This window comes from Rhinoderma darwinii, chromosome 13, assembly GCF_050947455.1.
Source record: "Rhinoderma darwinii isolate aRhiDar2 chromosome 13, aRhiDar2.hap1, whole genome shotgun sequence".
NCBI lineage: Eukaryota > Metazoa > Chordata > Amphibia > Anura > Rhinodermatidae > Rhinoderma > Rhinoderma darwinii.
Genome location: NC_134699.1, coordinates 609,593 through 623,810, shown reverse-complemented (window position 1 = coordinate 623,810; position 14,218 = coordinate 609,593). Strand labels below are relative to the sequence as shown.

General features: G+C 41.7%; 1 protein-coding gene across 6 annotated transcripts in view; it reads left to right on the top strand.

The window, feature by feature from the left end:
* Positions 1–14,218, top strand: part of NCOA3 (nuclear receptor coactivator 3) — an 86,336-nt gene that overhangs the window by 39,609 nt on the left and 32,509 nt on the right. The window contains exon 1 of one of the 6 annotated variants that reach the window (XM_075846922.1): positions 1,394–1,499. The exons of the other annotated variants lie outside the window; for them this stretch is intronic. The gene's annotated coding sequence lies outside the window, so the exon portion shown is untranslated. Of the gene's footprint in view, positions 1–1,393; positions 1,500–14,218 lie in introns of those variants that run through there. 6 annotated transcript variants of the gene reach the window in all.

Sequence of the window (14,218 nt, the reverse complement as noted above, 5' to 3'; positions counted from 1 at the left end):
ATGGCAACCGAGTGATAAGCGGCTGCCAGACTGATGCTGCTCTTCCCAATAGGGTGGCGTTGCGTCATCTCATCACGTTAGTGACCCCTCACCTTTCCTGAGATTGTCACCGCTCTGCCCCTGTTTGTAGCATCAGGGAATACAACTTCAATGCCTTACTACTATTACAATCTCTGCTTGCTGTTCGTGAATGGAAACACTCTTGTTTATATCCAGAAACGAAAATCTCCTAAAGGGCTAATACTAAAGTGAGGGTTTGTTACAATGTATCAGTGTTGGGCTATGTTCACACATATTTGTTGCTGAATTAGGCGTGGCATATCTGTAGCGTATTGTAGGCGGATATTCATGTCGGTGCAGAAATGGGGACTTCATGAATGGCAGCGCGCAGTGATAGCCGCGGTACGGCCGCACCACAACGCCACACGTGCGGATTACATTGTTACGCTATGTATCCTCTACACAGAGCTCCCCCTGTTCGGGGGGTTTACTAGATGGGTGCAGGGAAATATAATGTGGAGAGACATTAGATTGTAAGCTCTTCTGGTGCAGACCGATCATGCATGATGTGTACAGTGTGCGGAAACTCCTCAGCGGGGGAGAAATATGACATGATAAATAGAATGTTGTCACTGGGGAGTTGATATCTGGAGTGTAACATCCAGGACTCACTGAGGACTGCAGCTGCCTCACAACCTCTTTGCTGGGAGCAGATGTTGGTATAGGGGCTACAGACATGTATATATACAAAATAGGGCTGCAGCTGCCCATGAACCTCTTTTCTAGGAGCCAGGTGTCTGTATGGGGGCTGCAGTCATTATCACATATACAGTATATGGCTGCAGCTGCCGCAGAACCTCTTAGATGGAAGCAGCTGTCAGTATGGGGGCTGCAGTTATATATACAGTATATTGCTTCAGCTGCCGCAGAACCTCTTAGATGGAAGCAGCTGTCAGTATGGGGGCTGCAGTTATATATACAGTATATTGCTTCAGCTGCCGCAGAACCTCTCCGCTGGGAGCAGCCGTCAGTTGGGTGTGGTAGAGGCCGCTAAGCGGAGTAGTGGACCCTCTGTCCCCGGTGACCTGGAGTCAGCTGGTAATCCTTCCCCCACCCTGCTGACTGTCGGCCTCAGCCCAGCTCGCAGACTGTCACTGAGCCCGGAGTTCACCTGAGGGGAGCCGCCCGCACGGCGCCCCCGTCCTCCTCTCCATCCAGCCCCCTACTATAAATAGCCCCCCAGTGCTGAGCACCAGCCTTCATTGTCCCCCTGGTGCTGGGGGCGGTGCCGCACGGCATGCCGGGGGATGTAGTCCACGCCCCTGGCAGAAGGGGCCTGCGCTGAGACTGCGCACTACATCTCCCAAGAGTCGCCGCGGTAGGACGGAACTCTCCCTGCCCGGGGAGTGTTTGCCATTTAAATAAACAGCGAGGAAAATGGCGGAGTGTTCGGTACGGGGATAAAGGAGCCGAAGAGCGGAGGGAGCGGCGGCGGCTGCGTGAGTACAGAGTCCCCCGGGGCTTCTCCTAACAGGCGGGTGTACGGCCTGGGCACTGCCCTTTACCGGGAGGAGGTCTCATGGTGGGTGGTGACTGGAAAGTTCAGGGCTTGTACCGGGGCAGAGCTGTCACCCTGTCCTCAGCCCGGTCACCGCGGCGGCAGCTCTCACCCCCGGAGCAGTTACCGGAACTTCCTGCAGCTGTAAACTTGTTACATTGTAACTGACCCCCCCTGTAATATACACATTATATATACCCCCCCTGTAATATACACATTATATATACCCCCCCCTGTAATATACACATTATATATACCCCCCATGTAATATACACATTATATATACCCCCCCTGTAATATACACATTATATATACCCCCCCTGTAATATACACATATATACCCCCCCTGTAATATACACATTATATATACCCCCCCCTGTAATATACACATTATATATACCCCCCCCTGTAATATACACATTATATATACCCCCCCCTGTAATATACACATTATATATACCCCCCCTGTAATATACACATTATATATACCCCCCCCTGTAATATACACATTATATATACCCCCCATGTAATATACACATTATATATACCCCCCCTGTAATATACACATTATATATACCCCCCCCTGTAATATACACATTATATATACCCCCCCTGTAATATACACATTATATATACCCCCCCTGTAATATACACATTATATATACCCCCCCTGTAATATACACATTATATATACCCCCCCTGTAATATACACATATATACCCCCCCTGTAATATACACATTATATATACCCCCCCTGTAATATACACATTATATATACCCCCCCTGTAATATACACATTATATATACCCCCCCTGTAATATACACATATATACCCCCCCTGTAATATACACATTATATATACCCCCCCTGTAATATACACATTATATATACCCCCCTGTAATATACACATGATATATACCCCCCCTGTAATATACACATATATACCCCCCCCTGTAATATACACATGATATATACCCCCCCTGTAATATACACATTATATATAACCCCCCCTGTAATATACACATTATATATACCCCCCCTGTAATATACACATTATATATACCCCCCCTGTAATATACACATTATATATACCCCCCCTGTAATATACACATTATATATACCCCCCCTGTAATATACACATATATACCCCCCCTGTAATATACACATTATATATACCCCCCCCCCTGTAATATACACATTATATATAACCCCCCCTGTAATATACACATGATATATACCCCCCCCTGTAATATACACATTATATATAACCCCCCCTGTAATATACACATGATATATACCCCCCCCTGTAATATACACATTATATATACCCCCCCTGTAATATACACATTATATATACCCCCCCCTGTAATATACACATTATATATACCCCCCCTGTAATATACACATTATATATACCCCCCCTGTAATATACACATTATATATACCCCCCTGTAATATACACATTATATATACCCCCCCTGTAATATACACATATATACCCCCCCCTGTAATATACACATTATATATAACCCCCCCTGTAATATACACCTTATATACCCCCCCTGTAATATACACATTATATATACCCCCCCTGTAATATACACATTATATATACCCCCCCCCCCCTGTAATATACACATTATATATACCCCCTGTAATATACACATTATATATACCCCCCTGTAATATACACATTATATATACCCCCCCTGTAATATACACATTATATATACCCCCCCTGTAATATACACATTATATATACCCCCCCTGTAATATACACATTATATATACCCCCCTGTAATATACACATTATATATAACCCCCCTGTAATATACACATTATATATAACCCCCCTGTAATATACACATTATATATACCCCCCTGTAATATACACATTATATATACCCCCCCTGTAATATACACATTATATATAACCCCCCTGTAATATACACATTATATATACCCCCCTGTAATATACACATTATATATACCCCCCCTGTAATATACACATTATATATAACCCCCCTGTAATATACACATTATATATACCCCCCCTGTAATATACACATATATACCCCCCTGTAATATACACATTATATATAACCCCCCCTGTAATATACACATTATATATACCCCCCCTGTAATATACACATGATATATACCCCCCTGTAATATACACATTATATATAACCCCCCCTGTAATATACACATTATATATAACCCCCCCTGTAATATACACATTATATATACCCCCCCTGTAATATACACATGATATATACCCCCCCTGTAATATACACATGATATATACCCCCTGTAATATACACATTATATATACCCCCCCTGTAATATACACATGATATATACCCCCCCTGTAATATACACATTATATATACCCCCCCTGTAATATACACATTATATATACCCCCCCCTGTAATATACACATTATATATACCCCCCCTGTAATATACACATTATATATACCCCCCCTGTAATATACACATATATACCCCCCCTGTAATATACACATTATATATACCCCCCCTGTAATATACACATTATATATAACCCCCCCTGTAATATACACATTATATATACCCCCCTGTAATATACACATGATATATACCCCCCCCTGTAATATACACCTTATATACCCCCCTGTAATATACACATTATATATACCCCCCCTGTAATATACACATTATATATACCCCCCCCCTGTAATATACACATTATATATACCCCCTGTAATATACACATTATATATACCCCCCTGTAATATACACATTATATATACCCCCCCTGTAATATACACATTATATATACCCCCCCTGTAATATACACATTATATATACCCCCCCTGTAATATACACATTATATATACCCCCCCTGTAATATACACATTATATATACCCCCCCTGTAATATACACATTATATATACCCCCCCTGTAATATACACATTATATATACCCCCCTGTAATATACACATTATATATACCCCCCCTGTAATATACACATTATATATACCCCCCTGTAATATACACATTATATATACCCCCCCTGTAATATACACATTATATATACCCCCCTGTAATATACACATTATATATACCCCCCCCTGTAATATACACATTATATATACCCCCCCTGTAATATACACATTATATATACCCCCCTGTAATATACACATTATATATACCCCCCCTGTAATATACACATTATATATACCCCCCCTGTAATATACACATTATATATACCCCCCTGTAATATACACATTATATATACCCCCCCTGTAATATACACATGATATATACCCCCCCTGTAATATACACATTATATATACCCCCCTGTAATATACACATTATATATAACCCCCCCTGTAATATACACATTATATATACCCCCCCTGTAATATACACATGATATATACCCCCCTGTAATATACACATTATATATACCCCCCCTGTAATATACACATTATATATAACCCCCCCTGTAATATACACATTATATATACCCCCCCTGTAATATACACATTATATATACCCCCCCTGTAATATACACATTATATATAACCCCCCCTGTAATATACACATTATATATACCCCCCCTGTAATATACACATTATATATACCCCCCCTGTAATATACACATCATATATACCCCCCCTGTAATATACACATGATATATACCCCCTGTAATATACACATTATATATACCCCCCCTGTAATATACACATTATATATACCCCCCCTGTAATATACACATTATATATACCCCCCCCTGTAATATACACATTATATATACCCCCCCCTGTAATATACACATTATATATACCCCCCCTGTAATATACACATTATATATACCCCCCCGTAATATACACATTATATATACCCCCCCCTGTAATATACACATTATATATACCCCCCTGTAATATACACATTATATATACCCCCCTGTAATATACACATTATATATACCCCCCCTGTAATATACACATTCTATATACCCCCCCTGTAATATACACATTATATATACCCCCCCTGTAATATACACATTATATATACCCCCCCTGTAATATACACATTATATATACCCCCCCTGTAATATACACATATATACCCCCCCTGTAATATACACATGATATATACCCCCCCTGTAATATACACATTATATATAACCCCCCCTGTAATATACACATTATATATACCCCCCCCTGTAATATACACATTATATATACCCCCCTGTAATATACACATTATATATACCCCCCCTGTAATATACACATGATATACCCCCCCTGTAATATACACATGATATATACCCCCCCTGTAATATACACATGATATATACCCCCCCTGTAATATACACATTATATATACCCCCCCTGTAATATACACATTATATATACCCCCCTGTAATATACGCATTATATATACCCCCCCTGTAATATACACATTATATATACCCCCCCTGTAATATACACATTATATATACCCCCCCTGTAATATACACATTATATATACCCCCCCTGTAATATACACATTATATATACCCCCCCTGTAATATACACATATATACCCCCCCTGTAATATACACATGATATATACCCCCCTGTAATATACACATGATATATACCCCCCTGTAATATACACATTATATATAACCCCCCCTGTAATATACACATTATATATACCCCCCCTGTAATATACACATTATATATACCCCCCCTGTAATATACACATGATATATACCCCCTGTAATATACACCTTATATACCCCCCCTGTAATATACACATTATATATACCCCCCCTGTAATATACACATTATATATACCCCCCCTGTAATATACACATTATATATACCCCCTGTAATATACACATTATATATACCCCCCCCCTGTAATATACACATTATATATACCCCCCCTGTAATATACACATTATATATACCCCCCTGTAATATACACATTATATATACCCCCCCTGTAATATACACATATATACCCCCCCCTGTAATATACACATTATATATAACCCCCCCTGTAATATACACATTATATATACCCCCCCCCTGTAATATACACATTATATATACCCCCCTGTAATATACACATTATATATACCCCCCCTGTAATATACACATGATATACCCCCCCCTGTAATATACACATGATATATACCCCCCCTGTAATATACACATGATATATACCCCCCCTGTAATATACACATTATATATACCCCCCCTGTAATATACACATTATATATACCCCCCCTGTAATATACACATATATACCCCCCTGTAATATACACATATATACCCCCCTGTAATATACACATTATATATACCCCCCCTGTAATATACACATTATATGTATACACCCCCTGTAATATACACATTATATATACCCCCCCTGTAATATACACATTATATATACCCCCCCTGTAATATACACATTATATATACCCCCCCTGTAATATACACATTATATATACCCCCCTGTAATATACACATTATATATACCCCCCCTGTAATATACACATTATATATACCCCCCTGTAATATACACATTATATATACCCCCCCCTGTAATATACACATTATATATACCCCCCCGTAATATACACATGATATATACCCCCCCTGTAATATACACATTATATATACCCCCCTGTAATATACACATTATATATACCCCCCCTGTAATATACACATTATATATACCCCCCCTGTAATATACACATGATATATACCCCCCTGTAATATACACATTATATATACACCCCCTGTAATATACACATTATATATACCCCCCTGTAATATACACATGATATATACCCCCCTGTAATATACACATGATATATACCCCCCTGTAATATACACATTATATATACCCCCCCTGTAATATACACACTATATATACCCCCCCTGTAATATACACATATATACCCCCCCTGTAATATACACATATATACCCCCCCCTGTAATATACACATTATATATACCCCCCTGTAATATACACATTATATATACCCCCTGTAATATACACACTATATATACCCCCTGTAATATACACACTATATATACCCCCCTGTAATATACACACTATATATACCCCCCTGTAATATACACATTATATATACCCCCCCTGTAATATACACATTATATATACCCCCCCTGTAATATACACATTATATATACCCCCCTGTAATATACACATTATATATACCCCCCCTGTAATATACACATTATATATACCCCCCCTGTAATATACACATTATATATACCCCCCCTGTAATATACACATTATATATACCCCCCCCTGTAATATACACATTATATATACCCCCCCCTGTAATATACACATTATATATACCCCCCCTGTAATATACACATTCTATATACCCCCCCTGTAATATACACATTATATATACCCCCCCTGTAATATACACATTATATATACCCCCCCTGTAATATACACATTATATATACCCCCCCTGTAATATACACATTATATATACCCCCCTGTAATATACACATTATATATACCCCCCCTGTAATATACACATTATATATACCCCCCCTGTAATATACACATTATATATACCCCCCCTGTAATATACACATATATACCCCCCCTGTAATATACACATTATATATACCCCCCCTGTAATATACACATATATACCCCCCTGTAATATACACATTATATATACCCCCCTGTAATATACACATATATACCCCCCCTGTAATATACACATATATACCCCCCCCCTGTAATATACACATGATATATACCCCCCCTGTAATATACACATTATATATACCCCCCTGTAATATACACATTATATATACCCCCCTGTAATATACACATTATATATACCCCCCTGTAATATACACATTATATATACCCCCCCTGTAATATACACCTTATATGTATACACCCCCTGTAATATACACCTTATATGTATACACCCCCTGTAATATACACCTTATATATACACCCCCTGTAATATACACCTTATATGTATACACCCCCTGTAATATACACCTTATATGTATACACCCCCTGTAATATACACCTTATATGTATACACCCCCTGTAATATACACCTTATATGTATACACCCCCTGTAATATACACCTTATATGTATACACCCCCTGTAATATACACCTTATATGTATACACCCCCTGTAATATACACCTTATATGTATACACCCCCTGTAATCTACACCTTATATGTATACACCCCCTGTAATCTACACCTTATATGTATACACCCCCTGTAATATACACCTTATATGTATACACCCCCTGTAATATACACATTATATATACCCCCCTGTAATATACACCTTATATGTATACACCCCCTGTAATATACACATTATATATACCCCCCCTGTAATATACACATTATATATACCCCCCCCCTGTAATATACACCTTATATGTATACCCCCCTGTAATATACACATTATATATACCCCCCTGTAATATACACATTATATATACCCCCCTGTAATATACACATTATATATACCCCCCTGTAATATACACCTTATATGTATACACCCCCTGTATTATACACCTTATATGTATACACCCCCTGTAATATACACCTTATATGTATACACCCCCTGTAATATACACCTTATATGTATACACCCCCTGTATTATACACCTTATATGTATACACCCCCTGTAATAATTTTCTATTTTCTTTTTTGTTTGATATTTTTGTTATTGTATGGAATGTAATACAGCTATATACTCACAGGTTATTAGTTGATATACAGACACATACTCTCCCCTCCTTATATACACATTCTATATTGCTTTGGCATTGACGATCATCTCCTGAGGCCCGGCATGAATTTGTGCATCGCTTCACTAATCAATCTATTGCTGAGAGTTTCTGTGTCCGCTCTGGAAATGGGGGCGGACGACTGTCAGCTCTTGGGGTGCTGCATACGTGGCGGATGACTGTTAGCTCTTGGGGTGCTGCATAGGGGGCGGATGACTGTCAGCTTTTGGGGTGCTGCATAGTGGGCGGATGACTGTCAGCTCTTGGGGTGCTGCATAGGGGGTGGATGACTGTCAGCTCTTGGGATGCTGCATAAGGGGCGGACGACTGTCAGCTCTTGGGGCTGTCATGTAAGGCAGTGTTCGCTTGCTAGCTGTCTGGAGTCATTATTTGAGTACATCCTTTCTCCCAGTGCTTGTTACATTTCGGGGTCCTGCGGGGGCAGCTCTTCCGTGACGGCTCAGGGTGCCGTGTCTCACTAGTGTTGGGTGTCATCGTCCCTATTCTTCATGTGGCTGTTTCGGTCTCGGGACAGCCCTGTTGTGGATGGTGCTGGCTGTGCCGCAGCGCACGCTCTCCACTCACAGGGCGCCTGGTTATCAGGAGAAGGGAGCGCGGCTTGTGTTTTGGCTTTTTCATGACAATGTCCCTGAGCGCGGTCGTTGCTGGAGCGTTGGACACGGCCGCGGTTCTTTGTGTAAGCTGAGCCGCTGCCGGCGTGAGGTTGTCTCAGGTCCCCCATGTAAATGACAGCCGCTCAGAGTTGCTATGGACCCGGATGACTGGGAGAGGTGGAGGTTTCTGTTCTATGTCTGCGATCATCTCTGTAACAAGGCGTCTGGTGATAACAGGGAGACCCCTGCGTTCTCAGCGCTGACATGCGGTCACCTGAGCCCCCCACACCTGACCTCACTCCAGGCCGCGATCACCTCTGATTCCATGGTCACTGACCACTTGCCAAACATTTCTCTCTTTGATAATTCCAACATCTCTAACTAATAAGTCGTTCTCTTCTGTCCATCTAGTCATTTATACCTGATCTGGGGAAAGCTGTGTGATAACTGGTGTGACTGCTGCTAGTGCTCACACAGGAGGTGTCACATATTCTGAAGGTCAAATCTGTCTGATTGTAAAGTGGCCGCACAGAGTCCCAGAAAAGCTGAGTGACCCCCCCCCCCCCCACACACATGAGAGACGTAATTGCAGCCAGATTGGTATGTAACATGGCGGTAGAAGAGGTCATTAACTCTTCTGAATATTGGTGGAAATTCCAACAGAATTTGAAGCTTTTTATGTTCCCTGTAAGGCCAGGAACACACTCGCACACACACACTCGCACACTCGCACTCGCACACGCGCACTCGCACACGCGCACTCGCACACGCGCTCTCGCACACGCGCTCTCGCACACGCGCTCTCGCACACGCGCTCTCGCACACGCGCTCTCGCACACGCGCTCTCGCACACGCGCTCTCGCACACGCGCTCTCGCACACGCGCTCTCGCACACGCGCTCTCGCACACGCGCTCTCGCATACGCGCTCTCGCACACGCGCTCTCGCACACGCGCTCTCGCACACACGCTCTCGCACACACGCACGCACTCTCGCACACACGCACACACGCGCACACTCGCACACACGCACACACGCACACACTCGCACACACGCACACACTCGCACACACACACACTCGCTCGAACACACACACACTCGCACACACACACACTCGCACACACACACACTCGCACACTCTTACTTTTCGGTGCATTTTTTTAATGCAAAATCCAGAAATGCATTCAAAGGAAAGGTATAAAGAAAAGGCTATGTTCACACGGAGTATTTTGCAGGAGGAATATCTGCCTCAAAATTCCGTTTGGAAGTTTGAGGCAGATTTTCCTCTCCCTGCACGCCGATTTTCGCGGCGATTTTCTCGCCGTTTTTCGCCCGCGGCCATTGAGCGCCGCGGGCATAAAACACTGCAAAATACGCTCTCTCTGCCTCCCATTGAAGTCAATGGGAGGTCGGAGGCGGGTGCGCCCGAAGATAGGGCATGTCGCTTCTTTTTCCCGCGAGGCAGTTTTACTGCTTGCGGGAAAAAGACGCCGACGCCTCCCATTGAAATCAATGGGAGGCATTTTAGGGCCGTTTTTGCCGAGTTTTGCGACGCGGTTACCGCGTCAAAAAACTCGGCAAAATACTCCGTGTGAACATAGCCAAAGACTGACGTAAAAACCTGAGCAAAAATTGCATTAAAACTGTGTTTTTGATCCAGGCCAAAATATTGGAAGCAGAACGCCTCCAAACATCTGCCCATTGACTTCAATGGGAAAAACTGCGTTCTGTTCCGATGGGCCGCTTTTTTACGCGGCCGTTTTAAAAAAAAAAGGTGCGTAAAGACGCCCCGTAAAAAGTGTATGTCACTTCTTGAGAAGTTTCTGGAGCAGTTTTTTATTGACTCTATAGAAAAACAGCTAAAAAAACGGCCGTGAAAAACGCGAGTTTGCTTAAACAGCTGAAAATCAGGAGCGGTTTTCCCTTGAAGACCGCTCCGTATTTTCAGACCTCTTTTTAGTGAGCGTGTCAACTGAGCGCCACAGGTTTTTCTGCCTCCCATTGTGTGCAATGGGAGCTCAGAGACAGAACTGCGACAAGAAAACATGACACTTTTTTTCCCCCTCTATTGGCTGAAAGCCGTCCTGGAAAAAAAGACGCCTCTGCCGCTCATTGAAATCAATGGGGGGCCATTTCAGACACATTAATTTGAATGGGGCTATTCAGACATGCAAGTTTTCACGCATGAGTGTCCGTTGCATGAAACTCATTGCATGTCCTATAGGTGCGTTTTTGCATACCTAGTCACCTATAGAAGTCTATGGGTGCGTGAAAACCACGGACAGTACACGGACGACATCCGCGTGCAGTCCATGTTTCACGCATCAATTACATAGAAATGCAGAGAATTAAAAAAAAAAAATAATTCTCTACGGACGTGAAAAACACAATCCACACGCAATGGACATGAAATGTAGGAAAAAACGCTGCATTTTTTACGCGTGCAAATCTGACACGCTCGTCTGAATGCTGGTGGAGTCACATTGTATATCTTGTACTGATCCTGAGTGACATCCTGTATTATACTCCAGAGCTGCACTCGCTATTCTGCTGGTGGGTCACTGTGTACATACATTACATTACTTATCCTGTACTGATCCTGAGTTATATCCTGTATTATACTCCAGAGCTGCACTCACTATTCTGCTGGTGCAGTCACTGTGTGCATACATTACATTACTTCTCCTGTACTGATCCTGAGTTACATCCTGTATTATACTCCAGAGCTGCACTCACTATTCTGCTGGTGGAGTCACTGTGTACATACATTACATTACTTATCCTGTGCTGATCCTGAGTTATATCCTGTATTCTACTCCAGAGCTGCACTCACTATTCTGCTGGTGGAGTCACTGTGTACATACATTACTTATCCTGTACTGATCCTGAGTTATATCATGTATTATACTCCAGAGCTGCACTCACTATTCTGCTGGTGGAGTCACTGTGTACATACATTACATTACTTATCCTGTACTGATCCTGAGTTATATCCTGTATTATACTCCAGAGCTGCACTCACTATTCTGCTGGTGCAGTCACTGTGTGCATACATTACATTACTTCTCCTGTACTGATCCTGAGTTACATCCTGTATTATACTCCAGAGCTGCACTCACTATTCTGCTGGTGGAGTCACTGTGTACATACATTACATTACTTATCCTGTACTGATCCTGAGTTACATCCTGTATTATACTCTAGAGCTGCACTCACTATTCTACTGGTGGAGTCACTGTGTACATACATTACTTATCCTGTACTGATCCTGAGTTACATCCTGTATTATACTCCAGAGCTGCACTCATTATTCTGCTGGTGCAGTCACTGTGTACATACATTACATTACTTATCCTGTACTGATCCTGAGTTACATCCTGTATTATACTCCAGAGCTGCACTCACTATTCTGCTGGTGGTCACTGTGTACATACATTACATTACTTATCCTGTACTGATCCTGAGTTATATCCAGTATTATACTCCAGAGCTGCACTCGCTATTCTGCTGGTGGAGTCACTGTGTACATACATTACTTATCCTGTACTGATCCTGAGTTACATCCTGTATTATACCCCAGAGCTGCACTCACTATTCTGCTGGTGGAGTCACTGTGTACATACATTACATTACTTATCCTGTACTGATCCTGAGTTATATCCTGTATTATACTCCAGGGCTGCACTCACTATTCTGTTGGTGGAGTCACTGTGTACATACATTACATTACTTATCCTGTACTGGTCCTGAGTTACATCCTGTATTATACCCCAGAGCTGCACTCACTATTCTGCTGGTGGAGTCACTGTGTACATACATTACATTACTGATCCTGTACTGATCCTGAGTTACATCCTGTATTATACTCCAGGGCTGCACTCACTATTCTGCTGGTGGAGTCACTGTGTACATACATTACTTATCCTGTACTGATCCTGAGTTACATCCTGTATTATACCCCAGAGCTGCACTCACTATTCTGCTGGTGGAGTCACTGTGTACATACATTACATTACTTATCCTGTACTGATCCTGAGTTATATCCTGTATTATACTCCAGAGCTGCACTCACTATTCTGCTGGTGGAGTCACTGTGTACATACATTACATTACCTATCCTGTACTGATCCTGAGTTATATCCTGTATTATACTCCAGGGCTGCACTCACTATTCTGCAGGTGGAGTCACTGTGTACATACATTACATTACTTATCCTGTACTGATCCTGAGTTACATC